The following is a 21,222-nucleotide window of genomic DNA, read 5'->3' as shown; positions in this document are numbered from 1 at the left end:
TCAGTGCCTTTCCAAAGGCAAGGTCTAGGTAAAATTTTTAATTCAAACTCCAAAGCTAATAGAATAAGGGAAGATTGTTCATAATTCTTAAGTGAATTAGCTATGAAACTGGTAGTCAGTTCTACCACAGTGTTTTGGTAGAAGAAATTTGGACATCTAATACATTTCCTGCCAGTCACGTAAAGAGGTATAACTAGGACCCTTAGTTGGCTATTTATTTGGTTGCTTTGGTTTGAGGAGGGCAAAAACTATTTAATAGATGTACTTGCCGCTGCTGCTGGTTTCCCAGGACAACAGGTGAAGTAGACAGTTAAACGGAACATAAAGACATTCCCTATGATTCCCTCAGACAGGATGAAATAATGAAAAAGTCAAGGGAAGAAGCATTTAAAAACTTAAATCAGATTAAATACAAGAAAATGAAAAAAGGAAAAGCTTTAACATGATACAACTGTGTTAATTGTTAGTTAATAAACAGTTTTTCACAGAAAATAATGAGTTTTAGCCGTTATGTGAAAATTAATCTAAATGCCCATCAACACCACAACAGTGGTTTTTTTGTTTGAGTTTTAGGGGTTTTTTTGTTTTGGTTTTTGGGGAAGTTTTTTTTTGGGGTTTTGCAGGTTTTTTGCTTAGTTGGTTTTTGAGGGGGCGAGGTAAGGTTTTTTTGCTTTTTTAATGGAGGTTGCTAACAATTGTTCAAATTTATTAAAAGTGTTGTGATTTCTCTATTGTCAATTTAACTTAATGATTGAATAGTTCAAACAATAATTATTTTAAGAAAGTCATGCTCTATTTTTTTAGGATAATAAGCTAAATGGAGACACATGCCTCTAGCGTAATTTCAAATGAGTACCTTGAAAATGAAATAATCAACAAAGTCATAATTGCATGCTATCTGGAAAAGGTCACTCTAAAAAAATTCCTGTGAGAAAACATCTTTACAAGAATGCTCATAAGCTGGTTTAAATTCAAACAACAGAAATTATTTTATATTCCTTCCATTATAGATGAGTCTACCTGAATATAGGAGGCTAATAACGTGAACCTGTACATTTTCCATACTTCCCAGCACTATCTTTTCTTAAAGGGCAGCAAATAAAGAAGAACTCTTTAATTTCTCTTAATTCTCTTATTTTTTTTTTGTTCTTGTTGCAAGAAATAGGTTTTTTTTTTTCCCACCAAACAGCATAAAACAAACACTTTTACATTCTGTATCCACTCTGAAGCAAGACAGCTCAGATTAAACTCATACAGCCAACCAGCCCTGTCATGTCATGCAATATGCAAGTAATGAAACATAAAGAGCCAAATGAACATATGTCCACATAGAAGAAGGTTTGAGACATCTAACACTTCAACAACAGCTCTACACACATGTAACTTTTTTTCCCCCCCACAGATTATGAAAAGGGAGTCCTAATACTATTGGATCCAGCACAGCTCCTGAGCATCGTCGGCTTTCACTCATACAGGACCTAACCTCTGTGGAGATCAGTTCTGTTTTGAAGAACAACTTCTGTACAGCCAATTGGAAAGTTGAGGTACTGGATATTTAGACAAAACTGCTTTTGGGATATGTTTATTGTCCTTAATTTTTGCCTTTATTAGTTTATAAAGTTCAATTCAAATACAGATGCTCTCACAAGGAATTTAAACTGAATAAGGTCACAAATGGAACAGAGATTAAAAAAAACAATCTATATTTATGGATGATATTGTTATATTTTTCACCATGGGTTTGCAAAAGGTTCTGTTTTAAAAGTGTTTACCATTTCTTGAAAGTGTTTAAAATAGTCACTGCAGTATACTCTTGACCTGAATGCACTAAGTTTTGAAATCTAATTTTTCTGTCATGTTTAATTCTATATAATTGTTTCTAGAAATCTCTGTAAAGGAGTCACAAAGTCTATACTGCATGTCTAATCTCTCAAGTATTTCAGTGGGGCTTGATCTAGGTCTAGAACAGGTGTGTTTGCTGCAAGACTCTGATATGACAAGTGAGTTCCACAAAGGTAAACCTCTTGGAGGTCAAGGATAATGCCCCTTTTAGGAGTTACGGTTTTTCCAGCTCATATTAAGTGGTTTGTATAATAGTGTACTTGCTAGAGTACTGAATAAACACAAATTTGTATTAATGAAGCAGGTGAATATAGAAAGTGCTTTGCTCAAGAGCCTGTGGTGATGCAAACCATTGTGATGCAGCACTGCAGATTTGAGTAATTTGAATCTGATATTCACTACACAGATGAACGATGGTTATTCATTTTCAATTTATCATGAGTATAGCCACAGATTGAAATAAGATGGAGTAAATGTCTGTGGTTATCTGTTAACTGGTGTGCTTTATCATTTCATGGCTGAATGACTCGTGAACATGTAGTTCAGAACACCTCTAATTAATTTTTGAGTTGAGTCTTTATTCTTAACCTCAAACTATGGTTTATTAATGGGTTAAGGTAAAGAGCTTGCTAAAGTGTAATGTGTGGCTGTGCAAACATATTTGGAAGCTCATAGTTCACTGTTGGATGTCAGATGTTTTACCTGCCTACCCAACTAATTGAGAATCATATCAAAGAACCAGAAAGCCATTGTAATGAATGAGAGAGACAGTGACCTCCAAAAGACATAACTGAATTAGAACTGGTGAACTTGATATGAGTAGATTCACAGTGTCATTTTAAAAATAACACAGTTTAATTCTTTTTCCTGCCCTTGGAAATGTATTGCACTAAAAGCATAGGAAAGATTGGCAAGTGAATTTTAACTTGTTGATTTTCAAAATTTTTTTTTCTACAAGTGTTACAAGATTAGATTTATTGAAGGATATTTGTTATATAAAAATATTTTGGTTCTGAATGCACGCAAAGCAGGCTTTCTGGAATCTAAGAGGTGTTTTTAATAGTGTTGAGGAACAGAAAGTGATAGGGGAAGAGAAAGGGGAAGAAGGTTTTTTTCCCAAGAGGTAAATGAAAAATCATTCTCTTATCTTTCTTGTTAAAGAACAGAAAAGATAAGTTGAAGACATAATTGTTTATGATATATGAAAGACATAATTTCCCACAGATTTTTGTTTCTCAAAATAATTTCTTATAGCCTAAATAATTGTGTATATTATTCCAGAATTCTGTTAGTCTTTAGACTGGACGTTTATGGTAGTCACGTTTTGACAAATATTTCAGGATCATTTATGTAGATATTCTTTCTACGTTAATCTATAATATCAAGTGACAGAACCAACTTCTGGCCTGTCAGCCTTTGTGTGAGATGTTAAATTCATCCTCTGTTACAACAGAATAGAACTGAGTCTTGTGTCTGTTTCTTAAATCCATGTCATAATCATTTGTCATAAATGATAAAGTGTTCAAATATAGAAATTCCTACTGAAAAAATAAGATAAATTTCCAGTGAATTTGTTATGTTTCTATAAAGAGGAAAGATTTGGTATAATTTTATGCCTAAGCAGGAGCTGCTTATTTACTGGTGAAGAATATGCAGTCAAAATCATATATTTGGTAGTCCATGTCCTCAGCCTCTCAGTAAGTATATAGTGTGAAACAAACCAGATTTAGGGAAAACCCTGAGCTTCCCTGCCTACAGTCCCTTGAATTTTTTTCTCACCTTTGAGGTCAGGGCATATGTTCATCTCCCCTTTCCCAAAATGTAAAAGATTTCTTTTATTTTGCCTAAGATTCTGATGATTCCCTGTTTATTTTCTTTCATTGATGTGGATATAACTTTAGTTGGATTTCCCAGGAATAAGTTTTGCATACAAAACTGTAAAATCAGAAGAGCTGATGCACATCAAAGTTGCATTCTTGGTTTAAAGTTAACCACTCAAATAAATGGAAAACAGCAACAAAGTTTATATAAACAATAGAAACATCTCTGATACATATTTTTGAATCAGCTGTCATTCTTTTAATAGTATTTATCTTGACCATTTGGATCTTGGCATAGTGATTAGATTTAATAGAGCTGTTAAGAACTGCTCTTTCTTTCAAGTTTTGCTGGAAAAAATTACACTGGTTAAAAAAAACAGTTGCTAAATGGGCTGTATAGGGGGGTTGTACATTGTTATTTTGCATGATCTTAAATTCTGACACTTGTAACAGGTCAGGAACAAAAGTAGCAGTGATTTTTAAAACACAAATCTGCAATGTCTTCCAAATGAAGATTTCAATAGACTAACACACAAGAGAGCAGAAGGACCTGACAGAAAATAGTCATTTTCTGAATGTGTAGAATTTAACAGTCCCTAAATGGTTCAGGCTGGATGAAAGAGAAACTGAAAAATGACCTTTATCTTTGTCACCACTGCAAATCTTGCTGTTCCACTGTTCCAGTGATGCATAGAGGTGGAAATAAAGGAGATGAGTACAATAGACTTTTCCATAGACTGAGTTTTCCAGGTCATTTAATTCTCTCTAGTGTGTTCAGAATCTTTCCAACAGAGCTAATGATAACAGATTGCCACATTATCCTACTCATGGTGACCTGTTTGGGTACCTGCCAGAAATTCTACTTGCTCAAAACTGTGGGTGAAAAAGAGTGTTTACTGAATTCACTTCTAATGGTTATTATAATTTATTCAGGGGAAAAAAATTGTATTATTGAGTACTCCATGTGTTAAATAATGACTCAATTATTTTGAAAATTGATACTTTAGGTTGCTGCTCTGCTGCAACTGATTTTGAATTTTCCTTACTGACTCTGGCCTTCTGCCAGTTCATGTTCCATGGGGACAGTTCTCCCTATCAAACAAGGCTGTTTTCTTGACATATAGCCAGGTAAAGCTACAGGAACTCTCTCCTTACCAAAAAACAAATGGCTGTGGCTCTAAAAGGGACAAATGTAGCATTTTTAGTGAGATTTTTTTCTTTTTGTGATTACTTTTGGGCTGCACAAGCTTCCAGAGTGCTAAGGAAAAATCTTACTACCAGTGAATATCATGGTGTTCAGACTCTTGATCATTTAATGATTTTAATATGATTTCTTTGAGCATAAAATTGATGATTCTAAATTGTATCCTGATTGTTTGAATTTCTATCTTTCATGTAATTTTTTGAGAACAAATAAGCTTTAAATTACATACACTATGTGAATTTTACCATGAAAAAAGGAGTTTGTGTTTAAATATTATAAAAGAAATTTTGACTCCTTGAACATGTATTGTTTCACCAATCAAATTGGAGAAAAATGATTTTTAAAAGAGATTCTGTCTGGGAATCCTGCTTTTGAGATAACTTGCTATTGCATGTTACCTACTTATCTTTGAGGAACTAAAGGGATCTATTTATTCCCACCAATTCCTAATCTAGTGTGTTCAAAAAGGATTTTTGAGATTACATCTAATACTTTGGGTTGGGGTTTTTTAAGTACATTTAAGTTCCTGTAGAAATCATACTTTTTCCATATAAATGCAAAGATCATGTTAGGAGTAATACTAAAGTTTACTTACTATATTCCAGTGGCTTAGTTAGGCTTTCCATGTAGAGCTATTGGTTCTCTAACTTAGGGCCATTCAAGCCTGCATTGGGCATATAAATTGCCCGAATAGCTTTCCCTTGATTATAGAATTAAAAACACTAGAGGTAGAAAATGCCATCAAATCTATTTCAGACATAATTATTCTCATCAGAAAAGGTGTCCTTTGGTTTCATACATTAAGGGCCTGAATTTCAATCTTACAGAAAATGTTTTGCCTGCTGGATGCAAAGTATAGCAGTTTAGCACCTGCTTTGCTAGCAGCTGAATCATCTCACATGAGTAACAACTTTCTTTTCAAGGTGGGTAGAGCAATATAGACAGGAGAGCCATAGGTAGCAGTGTTGATAGGAACACACTAATTTAAAAATAGGATTTAAGAGGTTTATATGACTGATATCTTGTAGGAAACAAGCATGCCCGTGTTCTGAGGAAATTAATGTTTTTATGGCCTGAAATGAGTAGTGATTCTTCCCTTTCCTACTTAGAAATAGAAATAACCAGAATAGAAATAACTAGAATATTCAAGGCTTTTGATCTTGAACCCATTTGCTTTGTCTTCCATTTTATGTTCTGACAGTTTGCTTTATTTTAATTTTGTAATTAAATACTATATTTTGCTTTTCTGTAAATTTACAAAGGTTAAAGCACTTCAAAATTAAGACTTTATGTTAATATATTTTTTAAAAAGTCTTCCAAGTAATGTCTGAAGTCCTATTAGACTATAGTTCTGAATTATTCAGCTATTAGTACAGTTTTCATTAATACTAAGCACATAATTTGATGGATTAAATTGTGATATATATGTTTACAGCTTACTCCAGGCTAATGAGAATCTAAAATGCAACATATAATAGTGGTTCACTGACTTCTGTTGACACACAATAGGGAAAATAGAAATACTAGTCTAGCAAATTGCATGTATGCAGGTTTCAGATCTCCTATAAATCTGTCTCCATACAAGAAACCTTTTATGCATCCCAATGTGATCCAAAGAAGAAAAACATTTATCCTAAGATAGTTAGGCTCAGTCTGGCATTACAGTGAAGCCTTACCAATGACAAATCACTGCAAAAGATGTGGTTGAGTTCTCTCCTTGTGACCCTGTGGCTTATCTACAGATCATATATTTAATGCTTAATTGGTTGATGCAGTAGAAAACATTCTGGTTTTGGTTTGTTTAATTCCATTCTGGTTTAGGGCTAAACTGATATACTAGATTTAAGGGAAATTTCAAGGCAGTAAGACTTCTACTTTCCAAGGGGTCTTGCTATCAGACTGGCTTTGCAATCAGAGTAAGCTACAAAGCATGCCTAAATTTTTCAAGCAGGTGAATTCTTGTGCTGATACAGCATCAGAAATCCTGGTGAGAACAGGAGTGAACTACACACAGAGCCACTCCACTGAGGGTGCCACCTCCCACTGCTGAAGGATGAACTAATACAAAAATACAAAATACAAAATTAAGTGTTCTAGGGCCTCAGCCCCATTTTTGGTCGGATCTGGGGAGGCACTATATTTTTCATGAAAGCAGTAATGAGTCAAGCCTGTCAAGCCATTAAAGTCCAAGTAGCCTTCAATGTCTGTTAAAAACAGCTCTAAAATTTCCATCAAGACCAAAATATGTATACTTTTCACATAGTGAATATGTGAGTCCAGTCTCAAACCTGTCTGTTTGAGACTGTGCCCATTGTTCTGCTGTCTCCTACCAGCCAGGCTGAAATTAGCTACAAGGTAGCCACTCATTCGCATTGGGAATGGATACAGATACTACACAGACACACACCCTTTCCCAAGAAATGAGGAGGAGAAAGCCTTATATTTTTAGCCACACACACTTTGTGAGTAGTGAATGCTCAAAATGTTCAAAGTCAGAAGCACTGAATCTTGAAGAGAGCTCATTGACCATGCCTTTCCAGATATGACATAATTATCACCATTTCAGGTGGAATTAATGTAATTGGATGGTAGATGTAGCAATCCCTGAGCTAGTGGTAATTTTTGGAAGATTTCCATATTTTTCCTTAATTTTTTTCAGTACAGAAAACTCAGAAAACTGATGATTTGAAATTGATAATGAAAAACCATTGAGAGAGCTAAGGTCTTGTGTCAAATTTTCATTATGCAGTTTATACAGACACAATGTTTCAGAACAACTTCATATGCCATTCATGTTTCTCATTTTGTATTACACTCATTTAAATTTCAAGTTTTCACAAGTATTTGCAAAGCATATGTTTATTAATGTTGTTTTATCTTCTTAGACTTGCAAAGACCCCAAATAAAGTGCCATAAAAATGCTTATACCATGCTGCCTTACAAGGAGAGAGGGAGAAAGGGGCTGTCAACAGATCTTGATCTTGTCTCAGTGTTCAAACCTGAAATCAAATTCATAGCTCAAGTGTTGCAGAGACATGTAGAGAACAGCTCTTAGCAAATGAGATATATTTCCATCATTTGGAATGCTTTTAAAAGTAGTAGAAAATCCACAGCCTCACACAAAAATTGAAGCTGTACATTCTATAACGGAGACTCTGATAATAAGCATTAAACATCCCTAATATGCAGCACAACTCCTTTAGTAGCAGTTTTGTGAGGAAAAATAATTACTTCTGCTTTGACAGGATGAGAAAAACCAAATATCAGTATTATATATTGTCATTATACTAATTATTGTTATTTGTTTATTAGAGCAGGAGTACTTTTCCTGTTTAAAGTCCTCAGAATTAAAGCTATTTTTATCCTTTTTTTCACATATGCAGTGGGGTTTCTAAACAGGATTTCTAATTAATTCTTTCAAATTCATATGAACATTATTATTGTCTTAATCTAATATTTGATACTGATAGAAATGAGCTGCAAACTATTTAATGACATTCTGCAGGTACTGTCTTATCAAGTTTTTCATTGCCACCTGACACAAACAATTTTAGAAGTCAACAGTCTCATTAGTTAATATTAATGAATTTGGCAGACTCACATAATTGGCTTTTACCTTGGTTTTCATGTCTTTTAATGGGATTCCACAGGGAGAGTATAGACTTTGTATTTATTGGTTGTGCAACTTTAAAATAACTTCTTGTAACTGATGTCTGCCTGGATTTTCTCACATGAAATAAACTAGGTAACTCCCAAATCTGGTAAACGGAAATAGCTCCGTATAAAATGCAATTCATACAATTGTATTGTTTAGGTAGAAAAAGGGCCTTGGACAGTCTCCAGTCCAATCTTCTGCTCATGGCCAGTCAGCTCTAAGGAAGTCAGGCCAGACTGCTGAGTTCTTCATCCAGCTGGGTCAGACCAAGATGCTTAGGTCTTCATTCAGTTGGGTCTTGAAATCATCCAAGGATGGGAAGTGAACAACCTCTCTCAGCTTGTGCGACTGCCTCTCTGTCCTTATGGTGGAAAACTTCTCCTTATATTCAGATGAACCTCTCTTATTTAAATTTATACTTCTTGTTTCTCATCTTTCCAGCTTGCATTGTTTTGCAGAGTCTGGCCATGTTTTCTCAATGACTTCCCCATAGCACTGGGATCTGCTGGTAGTTCCCTCCAAGGCCAATTCTGTTCCAAAGTAAACAAGCCCAGCTCCTTCAGATTCCTTCAAAGAGCAATTTCTTCAGCCCCACCATCTCTGTGACCTCCTTGTATTCTCTTCAGTTGGTCACTGTCTTTCTTTTACAGAGTGGCCCGGAACTGGATGCAGTATTCTAGATATGAAGGTTCTTGGAAAAGCGGGAAATTAAGCAGCCTTTATCTTCATAAGACAATATTAAGAAACATGATTGCATTGGTACTATTTTTTTTGAGCTGAGACCAACTTTAATTTACAGGAGCATGAATCAGACTCTTGCTGATGTACCAAAAGCAGAATTTGATCTTCAGACATTTGCATCCAAAGGGATGAATTTTTTTTCTTGAAAGAGGATATTATGTAATATCCTCTTAAAATTCCTGAAATCAGAAACATGAGAGCAAGATAAAAGTTAAGGTAAGAACAACATTGGTATAATTTATTTCCGTAGGAGAATTCTCTGGTTGCATTTTTTGGTGATGTTTCCATAGCTACAGTTTTGTGTAAATATTGCATTCTCTATCAGAAAGAAAGAGAAAAAAGAAGCAGCTTTTAACTGATGCAAAAGAAATTCCTGTTTACTTTCTTTAAAATTAGTCTGAACTGTCCCAGTTCGTGCTCCAAAATGAAATAGCTCAATGAGACTGTTCCATTACACTGGTTGACACCAGGTTCTCATGCACGCCTTTGCTTTCCCAGGAAACCAAACTGAGAACGTGATGACCATCAAAGCAGCAGCTTTCAAGGCAGGGAACATACTGAAGAACTCCTTAAGAAATTGATACAAATTACAAAGCTTCTATCAGTGATTTGGCAAAAGGAAGACATAGCTTTACATATCATTCCCAAGCTTATTATCCTTTATTTTCCTTTTACACCTTCTGGTTTCATCCCTTGTCTCTTATGAGACACAGTTCTTAGTAAATAATCATTTTTTGTTGTTGTTGTTTTTGCACAACTTTCCCCATTAGTTCATGGCTTTATCTCTTGCTTGCTCATTGCATGTGGTTGGAGTGTTTTCTCGTGGTTTGAGATTCCAAAATGGATAGACGTGGGCTGCTCACTGTGTTCCTTCTAGAGGCAAGAATGAAAAGGTGGTATGTTCAGAAGAAAAATGTGTATCATCCTAATGCAAATATCTCAGAAGGGAAAATATTTATAGGGTGATTCTCTCAGTTTTATTTCTAGCCAGAAAGGGAGAAGAGTGGTTCTATATGAGACACAAGAGTTACAGTCAATAGATCTTGTGAATAAGTGACTGCACTATTTTTATTGGCTTTTTTAAAGGAACTTTAAAAGCTTAAACTGTCTCTTTTATGTTAAAAACATAGTACGTAGTCTTTGCGATTTAAAGTTGAAAGTCATATTACAATATTTTAAATGAAAGTTGTAGTTCGTCACTTATTGTAGAACAAAAGAGGGAAAATGTAGCTTCTTTAGTGCTTCTTTTCTTTTACTTCAAGCTCCTTTCAATTAAATCAAAAATGAAAGAGGGCCACAGCTTTCTTAAAATATCATTAGGTATTCTGGGGCTTAGGTTCTTGATACACAAAAATTAAAATTAAATTTTAATCCTATTACCTCAAGCATATTGTAATTGAATATCCATTTAAATATCATCCCAGTTCAGATGCTACATTTAGAGATTTGTTTATCTGTAAATGGCAAGTAAAATTTTAAGCCTACATTTATTTAAGAAAAAACAAGTAAATTAGCTATTACTAAAAATAATCTGCCATAACTATGTAATAAAGAAGTCACATCTATGTGGATGAAAAAAAAACGCTTTGACCAGAAAATCTCAACATTACTGGTGAAAGAAATAACTAATTTATTTACAAAACAATAAAATATGGAAGGAAACATGTCTATTAATGAATAGCCTGGATGGAAATGTTACCTGATAGGCTGAATATGTGTGGATTTCAGGGAAAAGCTTCTGTGATTGCATGCAATAAAGGAAGTGGTGCTCCTGAATATTGTAAAACAAGGCTTTTGATATTCTGTTCCCATTTTTGCCAGACTTTGAAAGCCTCTCCTTCAAGAAAAGTCTTCCCTGAATGGAAAATGAAAATAAACATCAGCATAACTTTTTCATACAGTAAGCAAATAAAAGTGATATGTTAACTTGTTAAAGTGCAAGGAATTTTTTACAGAATTTATAATTGAATTGTTTATGAAGACTAGGCAGTATGAAAACAAATTTAGGGAAATGACTATTTCTACCAAGTAAAACGTAACACCTAAATTTTGTAACAGTAATCCTAGTTAGTGTTTCAGATGTTTTATGCAGCAAAATTCCACTTCCAAAATTTGATATTGAAAATATTTCAATCCAAATTAGTTTAAACTGAAATCCTTGGTTTTCAGAAACACTAAGAAGTCAAGACATCCTAAGAACAGGTAGAAGGGAAGCAGAAAGGCACTGGCAAGTGGCAGCCATTCCCTAGCAAAACTCACTTCAAACAGAGAAATCTTTGTTTATCTTTCCATAGTAAATGTGAGGTAAATACTTGTTTTATTTTTTCAAACAGAAAGAATTTTTTTTAATTTTAAAATTTAGGAAAAGGCAACGGAATATCGCAGTTTCTGTAGGCAGATTGGATGCATCTTCAGTTACATGATTGGCTGGACTCTGAAGCATAGGAAAATACATTATTTTCATCCAAATTCCCTTACCTACTTCCCTATAGAGATAATAGCCTATACTGGAGGATTTGCTAGGGATATAAATGTGGTGGATAAAGCTCTTTCTTCTTTAGGTAGATCTTCAGTTTTTGCTGGTAGTTATTCTGGAGTTTCAGCAAAGGTGACATTGGCTATGCAAACTTCTGCAAACGGTCTGTGAGCTCACATTCAGGGCTACTCTCTGAGCATTTCTATTGTATCTGCAGTACTTTGATGTATCCATACTGGTCATCGAGAATTCATATGTATTTCTATACAAGTTCATTTACAAAATCAATTACTGCTCTCCTTTTCTTTTAATATGTCACTTTTTTTGTAATTAATGTGTACTTAAAGAGATGTGTTCAGTTTCCAAGATATACTGATCCGTAGATCTTTTTTAACTACTTTTATTATGCAAATCTTCAAGCAGAGCTTTCTCCTATGGAGAGATAGGAGATATCCATAGATTAGTAAAAATATAATTGCCTCATTGCCTTCCTGAGTTCAAAATTGGAAAGTAAGTGGATATGTGGGGTAGAGAAACAGTGCTATTTATTTGGTTCAGTTTGCCCCTCACTGAACATTGCCATTTTTACAGGAATTATTTATTTCACAAATGTGATGAAAACTAATTAATAGTATTTATTAAGGTAAATGCAACAAGTCATAAAAAAATGAAATGGATTTTGGCTCATTAAAAATATCCTTTACTCTGTAAATCATGCACTAATGAAAATTAGATAACTTTGAAAGGAGATGGGAAAGGAACTCCATTTGATGAGGACAAGAATCCCTGTACAGAAACTATGGAAGTACAAAAGCTATTATCTTAATTTAGGGACTCAGGAACATTTCCTGCTGGGTTCAAGTCCCAGCCAGCATATACAGTTGCGTGAAAATCTGTTTGCTATGTCCCATGAGCAATACTGCTTGCAGGAAACATATAGCTACTGCTGAGAAGGAACTCAAGAGACTGCAAGTAATATAGTAAAGTAGCAGTATGTTTTTCCCATTATAGTGTAGCTATAAACCACAGGCTTCAAATTTCTCTGTTTCTCTTTCGTTGGTAAATCAACTGATCTAACTCTTCCATTTCAATGACCCATCTAATAAAAATACTTATGAAGAATCTTAAACATTTTACAGGCTAATTATATCATTATTTGTAGAAACAGAATCTTTGATCCAAATTGTTATAATAGGAGGAAAGGTGGAACAGGCAATTTAGCTGAAAATCTGAATTGCTAGTTTGCTTGCTATAAAAGACCTTGAAAGTAGAAAGTCAATAAAACCACCAACTTAAAACCTAGTTCAAATTCCACTGTAGTTAATAGCAAAGCTTTCAGTAGTGCCAAGGGTTGCCTATATCCATGACATTTCTACAAAGTTGAAGAGCAGCATACAGTCTGTCTGAGAAGTAGAGTCTTATAAAAATTCTAGATGTGTATTCTTTTCAAAGACAAAATGTCTATTGCTACTACAGGGAATTTGGACTGAGCACATTAGCTTTCAGTAAAAAAGTAAAAATTACTTCAAAGTTAATTTGAACTGAGTAGCAATATGGATTAAAGAAAAGCTAGAAAATGTGAGATTGCATGGAAATAGAAGGTACAGAATATTCCTTCTTGTATTTCTGTAGAAAATATATCACCAAAAAAACCCCAACCAAACCCAAACCTCACCAACCAACCAAACAATCCAAAAAACCAAGCACAACAAATGAGCAAGATAAACTTTTTAAAACTCTAGAGTGACTAATCAGTTTGCTAGTTCTTGGGGAATTTTCATGGCATGCCTTGAAGCAAATTAAACACATTTGTGCTCAAATATATATATTAAAAAAGTAATAAACAATTTGATGTGCTGAGTCCTACTGTAATATGCAACTCTACATGGAGTCTGCAGAGAGGCATCACAAACAGAATCCTTATATACCTTTGCACCAGCAGCAGTCCCAAGAACAGTGGTATGGGGCACTCCAGGCCACCCTTGGGTCCATCCTCCAGTCCACATTTGCTGTGAAACATGGCTCCTAAGTGGTCTCATCCCAGGATGGCTACAGGATAATGCTGAGGCTGTTCCTTATCTCAGCACTCAGAAATGCTTTACTCCCTTGCAAAGCAGGCTTCTGTCTCAGGCATCCCTGTTTTCAAACAGCTTAACTCCTTCTTGTAGTTGAGCCTTCTTGCCCTCCATGAGAGCTCATTCATCAGTCAGAAATTACCACTGTAATTGGAATTTTCCCTTCATAGCTAAAATCCATTTTAGGATCTGAGAGTGGAGTAAGAAAGGAAGGGTGGCAGAAAACCCTCAGACAAGGATCTAATTAAAGCAATATCAGTCGATAAATGAACATTCATTATCTGTAGACAAATGCAAGAAAGCTCACAGAATGACTGGGAACATCATGTTAATTGAAAAGCAAGTGACTCACTATAAATTGTGAAAATAAACTGTAAAACTATACACAGTGGTGCTAGTCAAATAATCTACCAAAGTAATGAACAAATAGAAGTCATAGCCACATATTGCAAACTTTTAACTCACTAGAATGATCAGGGAGCCAGAGCACAAAAGATAAATAGGAACAGGACAAACAAATAGGGTAATTTCTTAAAATTTCATATATATATATTAGAAGGGGATTGTGTGAGAATTATATTTTATTGTTAGGAGCTAAAACTTGAACTGCCACTTCTGCCTTTATTTTTCCTATCAAATATATATTTAAACAATAGAAGAGTAAGAGATTTTTGAATATTTTTTATTGCTTATTTTTATTTTTTTCTTTTGTAAAAGAAAAATGAGCATATACCATTATCCTACCGAGTTTATACCAAGTCATCAGCATTATTAAAACTCCCATATGTAGATCATAATTTGTACAAGAAGCTTGTTTTTCAACACAGCAAAAGAGTAATAATTCAGCTGAGGATGAAGAATTGCTTCATTTTAAACCCAAATGTTTGTCTTTAATATTTTTGTTCTTGTATGAAATCTACCAGCATACATTCTTTTTTGTCTGTATAGATTTTCCTGATAAACACAAATTAAATTATTATAATTCTTAAGACTTCTGTATAAGTAACTATAAAATTACCCTATTTTAAAACATGGTAATTGTCATACATAAGTAATCAGTCATGCTGCTAAATTTAAAATTAATTTGGCTTATATAGAAGAAATGTGTGTTTTTCTTGCATAGTGCATTCATTATCCATAACAAATTAGTGCCCACATAAATTCAGTCTTCCAGACAAATGAATGTTCAGCTACAAGAAAATCTGGAATTTGCACATTAAAATAAATGCAACTGTACCTATCTTACAAATGAAATTAACAGATCCATATGCAGTAGTGTCTATTTAGCTGATAACATATACATTTTACATGGTATAAAAATACACTTTTCACAAAAAATGAGTTTGCATATTTCAAATCCAGTGGTTGAAGGTTAGAAATGCATGCATGAATTAGAGAGCATGATTTATTTATTGTTAACTTTCCTTATAAAAACTTGCCATTTTTGAAACAGCCAGTCCAAGATACTAATTTTTTAAAAGAAAGTCTTGAAAAAGAAGTCGTTCTTCTTCCATACACTTCACTGCACGCCTAAGGCATTTGGCTTTGAGCCTCATCACTGAGTCTCTGTTTATAATGAATAAAAAGAAATAGCAGAAGTTAATTCAGTTCAACCAACATCTAAATCATCCTCAGGGTATCTGTCAATAAAAGGAACCTGGAATTCCTAGTTGGGATGAGTTGGCCAAATATCGCACATTAAACTTCATTTGGCAACACTACAGCATCATGTTGTAGAAGTCATCTTGCTAAGGTTTTGCAAAATGGGCTACTGCAGAGAATGTATAACAGCATTCCATGTTGTAACTCTGTCAAACTTAATAAATATAACTTGGGGTTTGTGTGAAATAATATTATTTAGAGTATGTGCTCTTTGTATTATGCATTTAACCCTTATCGTGTAAATATTTTAATGTGATGTACTGAAGAAATTGCATCCTTATACCTAACAAAGCAGAGCTTCACTGTTCTCATTATAACAACATTTTCTCATCACTTGGATTTTCTTCAAAGAGCTGTTACTCCAACCTGACGTAACTCAATAAACTGCTGAAATTTGAGTCCTGTTTAACTGTTAAAGCCTTCACCTACTATACCTGTATCGTCAAGGCTGTAGTCAGCTTCTGACCCTGCCATACTATATATCTACCAATACACTTATATTTGTCACTTCTATTGCATTATTCTGATTTTAACAACCTTTAGCCTCTTTCAATTGTCACTATTGAAAACTTCTGTTTAACGTTGGGTTATAGAATGTTCTCCCTTTTCCAACTCCTGAACATTCCTTCTCTGCTATATGTTTAGAACTTGTTCAAAGACACATTTTTTGAGCATGAAGTCAATAACAATGTTGGACATAAAAACTGCTCAGCTCATGGTGGTTTATATCAAATCTGATTGCAAGTTGTTTATTGAATTATTAATGACTTCTAATTAACCAACAATCAATGGACCATATATTCAAAATCAATATCCACAATACAGAAGATAAACCACAATGCTGGATATGCATAAAAGTGTAAGAAACCTTTTCAAATTCCTGAACAACTTTTTTATAACTAATTCCTGGAAGTGGGAATTTAACACACTGAGACAGCTGCCTGTGTTCTCTGGCTTTGCCCACACCCATATCAGCCCATCCACTGGTGAGGCAGCTTCCATGGGTGCACACACGAGGTGTGGGTCCTGTGTTGCAGTCTGTATCACCACTGCCCTGACTGCATCCCTGTGGCCACAATGTTGAGGACACTCAGCCAGCACTAGACAGAGATTGCAATGGTGGCAGGGCAATTCTGGAATTCTAAAACTGCCACGGTCTTTCAGTCCTTCCTTTCAAGCTCACCTCCTTGGTAAGTCCCTTTTTACAATTTAATCTAGCAGTTGCTGGCATCTTCCCCTCTAGGTCTGTCAACGTTTGGACAAACAGGCTCTTGGACTGTGCTGTTCAGTCCCATTGCCACTTTCCCAGCCACTGTTTTCTCTGGTAGGTGGAACACACGAGCACCCGAACACAGAGCAATCCCACTTGCCTGGTATTCTCTTCTGCTGCTTCTGTACTATTTTAATTGGTAAAAATTAACCTTCTATCAGTGATTTGGCAAAAGGAAGACATAGCTTTACGCATGACTCCCAAGCTTATTATCCTTTATTTTCCTTTTACACCTTCTGGTTTTGTCCCTTTTGTCTCTTATGAGACAGAGTTCTTAGTACATAATCATTTTTTGTTAGGGTCTAAAATTGGTAGGGAGAGAAGAGCCTAAAAAGGCAGTGAGCTGAAGGGTGTAGGCAGTTTTTCTGGAAGGCTCTGAATCTGCTGGAATTGGAGTAATCACAACATTGTAGACGAGAAAGAAGAAGCTGTGCATATTGATTTGGGTGGTACAGTCATTAGGGTCTAGCAGGAGGAGTTTAAAAGTCTGGTTTGTAAATATTTTGACTTAAAGTCTGTCTTAAGCATCTATGTGACTAGGTTCACTGGTTTAAGATCAAAGTAAAGTGATGGGGATAAAGTTGCTTACATAGGATAGAGAATTCATTAGAGTCTATTTACCTTGTGATAACCAATTTGCATTTGTTTATCTTTCCTCTAATTTCTGTGTTCTTTATGCAATTCAGCTAGAGTGATTACCAATATGTGAATAAATGGAAGATTTACTGCGTTTTGCAAAACAAATCATTACTTTAAGTCATTGTGTTAATCAAATATATTTACTCTGGAATGGAACTGTTATTTAATGTCATTTGAGATGTGAGAAAGCATTTATTTATTTTTTGTTTCTTTGTCAGCAATTTTTTTTTCCTGTCAAATACTGAAACATGCCATACATTGTAAATGTAATTGGATTTATCTCAAGAATAGAGTAATAAATATTTACCCAGTGATTATTATTATTATTATTATTGTTATTAGTCCTGAGTTCAGTTTAGTGCATTTTTTCTTTAATAAATGTGAATAGTTTGTTTGAAAAGAAATGTATAGATTTGAATCCAACAAGAAATTAAATAGAGCTACTGACATACATTTTAAAATTTAAATCCTTATGTTTTCAAAGGAAGATTTCAATTTATTTTTAAAAAAACCTAACAGAAAGCAACAAAACAACAGACAACAGTCAATCCAAACCAAATGACTGCACTTAATTTAAACCCAATGTTTGTACACATCTATACATTTTTCAGTTTCTGAAATTTATTGTTTTTTAAAAATTCTTTAGCAATTACAGACTTACAGCACCTTTAAAACACTGCAGACTATTTTAAAATTACCGTACATAACTAATATCAACATCCTTATGTCTAAAAGTTCCTTTTAAAAATGAATAAAATATTAATTAAGTTAATCTAATTCTGTTTTGAACTGCAAATTAAAATTGTAATACTTTAATGTCACTAAGAGCAAGTAGTGTGTCCAGATTTTTCTATATTAGTAGAGTTATGTAAGAGCTTTTAATTTGACAGCTTTTGAAAAAGCAAATGCTTACACACTTTACTTAGTTTTAACAGTCTTTTCCCTTTAGGAAATTTAGAGTATACTTGGACTCGTGGAAAGTATCTTCATTTCATCCCTAGTGATACGTTTCTCATCCACCAGCACCCTCAAGTCCTTCATAGGGTTGCTCTCTCATCAATTCTCCTTTCCACTTCCACTCAATCATAGAGCTAATTTAACTTGTTTTATTTAGCTAATGTTTCTTTTTTTTTGTCTAGCATTCTAATTTTAGACAAACACACCACTGTTGCTTCACTCTTCTACACCTCAAAATCCACTCAGAATTTGGAAGTTGCCCAATAGGGAAGACAAATTTAGATCAGTAACGAATTTATGGTTGGACGTAATGCAGTTGTGCCTCCTTTAGAACCCCAACATTAGGGGCAAAATTTGAGATTTTGACAGGCTATATGAATGCCTTATCTATTAAAAAAGGAACTAACTCTCTTTACCATGGTTGCATTAGTTTAAGTAACCCTTAAAGAGTCTTGCTTCTGGCCAGAAATTGCTAAAGATGTGGCTGTTTTCTTCTCATGTAACACGCAAAAGTTCCTAGCTTCAGAGCTTTAACACTATGAAAAGTTTGATAAGTGTCATGCATTTAAGTTACACTCATTGCTGTTTTAGTGCAAAAACTAAAATATATGCCTGAGTTCATGAAAGCTTATTCTTGGGAATGATTCCTGAAGACTCTTTCTGTTGTACCTTTCTCTTCCTAAAGTAGTCCATACCCTTATTTCACTCCTAGAATAACATGTTCCTTGATTTATAATTCACCTTAGAAGAGTTTAAAAGATAGAACTTACCAGGTGTCAGTTTATAGAGGTGGAAAAGGGAATTCACTGTCTTACATTAGTTCTGGTTGACAGGTTTCCTTTTCCTGTATTACTGTCTGTGCTGAACAGCTTTGTAACCCCACAACAAGAGTTTGTCTACCCTGGAATTCATGACCACTATTGATTATCCTAGGTGAGAAATAAAATTACTCTTTATGTCTTGGCATTTGTCACCACAGCTGAGTTAGAGACACAATAGGTATTTCTTCTGGAAACATTATTTTTAACAAAACTAATTAAAAAATCATGATACTTTCATTTAAGTTCTAGTACCTAGTGCCTTTGGGGCATTTGTTAGAAGTTTAAATTGAAAGAAGCCTATTTGATATAGCTTTCCAATTGGTTAGCATTGGGAAAATAGTTGTTCTTGGAATAGCTTAAGATTTTAATAATGTAATAACTGTGGGTTTTTTAAATGAAACGTCTTGTAACTCAGTTGAATTGCTTGTTTTCAAAGATTAGAAAAATCAATGCAAAGCATTTACACTCATAAACCAGAATCATTGTCGTGAGATAATAAAACTGTATTTTTACTCTGAAGTTATTTTCACTGCTGTTTCCACCATTCATGGTTACTGAATGTTGTATGTTCATAACTGTTGTCAGCACAGGTTTTTCTTTTATATATTCATCAGATATATGTCATATGGGTAGACTGATCAGTGTTTGCGAAATATTTTTTCTAGTACTAGGAGCCTCCCTGGACTGATTTAGCTCTCTGATTTTTACCAAGTTCTGGTCATCCAGGTCAGCAATCAAAATAATTTCATGGCGCTGGGATGAGTGGTAGAAGAGACAGGAGAGCAGGTGATGTTTTCTTCAATCACTACAATAGGAAGGAAGAATATGAAGGAGGAGAACCCATGGGATCAACACTTAAGACAGGTCCATCAGTGGAATTTTGGCTTTTTGAATCATGGGGATGTTTACATGGCAGCAGGCCTGCTGGTGATATAGGACTCTCCTATTTAAAAGGAAAAAAAGGACTGTAGCCCATGAGTTTGCAGGGATGATTGAGAGGGCTTTAAACTACATTTGAAGGGGAAAGGAGACAAGATCAGGCTGTCTAGAGATGAGCCACGAGCAACAGGTCAGTGTTGGGAGTGAAATCACCAGCTGAGCAGAAGTTCATCTACACACAGTGGGTAATAGTAAAGAGAAGGAGCTGGAAGCCACTGTAGGAAAGTGTCTGACACAGTCACCATCACACAAACATGGGGGAATGACTCCTGTGCCTGGAGTGCTGCTATGGATGGCTACAAGCTCTTCAGACTGGACAGATGAGCAAGGAGAGGCAGCGGGGTGGCTCTGTGCACCAGGCTGTGGATGTTGTCTACCTGGGCTTCAGTAAAGCCTTTGATATTGTTTCCCACAGCATTCTCCTGGAAAAACTGGCAGACCATGGCTTGGACAAGTCCACTCTTCACTGGGTTCAAAACTGGCTGGATGGCTGGCTGCAGAGAATGATGGTGAAGGGTTCTACACCCAGTTAGTGGCAGGTCAGCAGTGGGGCTCTCCACTGTACTGCTGCCAGTTGTGTTTAATCTTTATCAATGACCTGGATAAGAGGATTGAGTTCCTCTCAAACAGTTCCCAGCTGACAATAAACTGAGTGGTAATGTTGATCTGCTCAACCACTCTATAGGTGACTGTTCAGCAAGGACACACACCTACAATGCCGAACGTCAACTCTTTCTTTGCCTAAGGAAAGGTCTGTGGAAGGAATGTAATAAAACTGCAGAATACTAATTTAAAAACACACAAACAAAACAAAACCCCTGTATTACATGAAGTTGTCCCCAATATACAAGTTGGCTGTAGCGTCCAAGCTGTTGTTCCATAGCACATAAGTGCCATGTATGTTATGTTCTATTAAATAGTGAGTCTGATATTCATCTGGTAAATGAGGTTTATATGATAAGTCAGACATTTCAGAGTATTTATGTATATATATGCATTATTAAAAAACCCCAAGTATTTTTGTACAATAAAACGGCCCTTGTTCAGTGCTATTTCCAAAAACATTATCATTCATGTAACAGATTCAATATATTTTGTGCATTTTAGTTTGATTTTCTTGT

At 34.9% G+C, this 21,222-nt stretch overlaps 1 protein-coding gene across 6 annotated transcripts in view; it reads left to right on the top strand.

Moving 5' to 3' along the window:
• CNTN5 (contactin 5) overlaps positions 1–21,222 on the top strand; it is a 606,500-nt gene that overhangs the window by 184,135 nt on the left and 401,143 nt on the right. For 5 of the 6 annotated variants that reach the window (XM_077173968.1, XM_077173966.1, XM_054654812.2 and 2 more), the window contains one exon: positions 1,403–1,544. The exons of the other annotated variant lie outside the window; for it this stretch is intronic. The gene's annotated coding sequence lies outside the window, so the exon portion shown is untranslated. The remainder of the gene's footprint in view (positions 1–1,402; positions 1,545–21,222) is intronic. 6 annotated transcript variants of the gene reach the window in all.

The sequence above is a fragment of the Agelaius phoeniceus genome, chromosome 2 (assembly GCF_051311805.1).
Source record: "Agelaius phoeniceus isolate bAgePho1 chromosome 2, bAgePho1.hap1, whole genome shotgun sequence".
Classification (NCBI taxonomy): domain Eukaryota; kingdom Metazoa; phylum Chordata; class Aves; order Passeriformes; family Icteridae; genus Agelaius; species Agelaius phoeniceus.
This window is presented reverse-complemented; position numbering and strand designations above follow the sequence as displayed.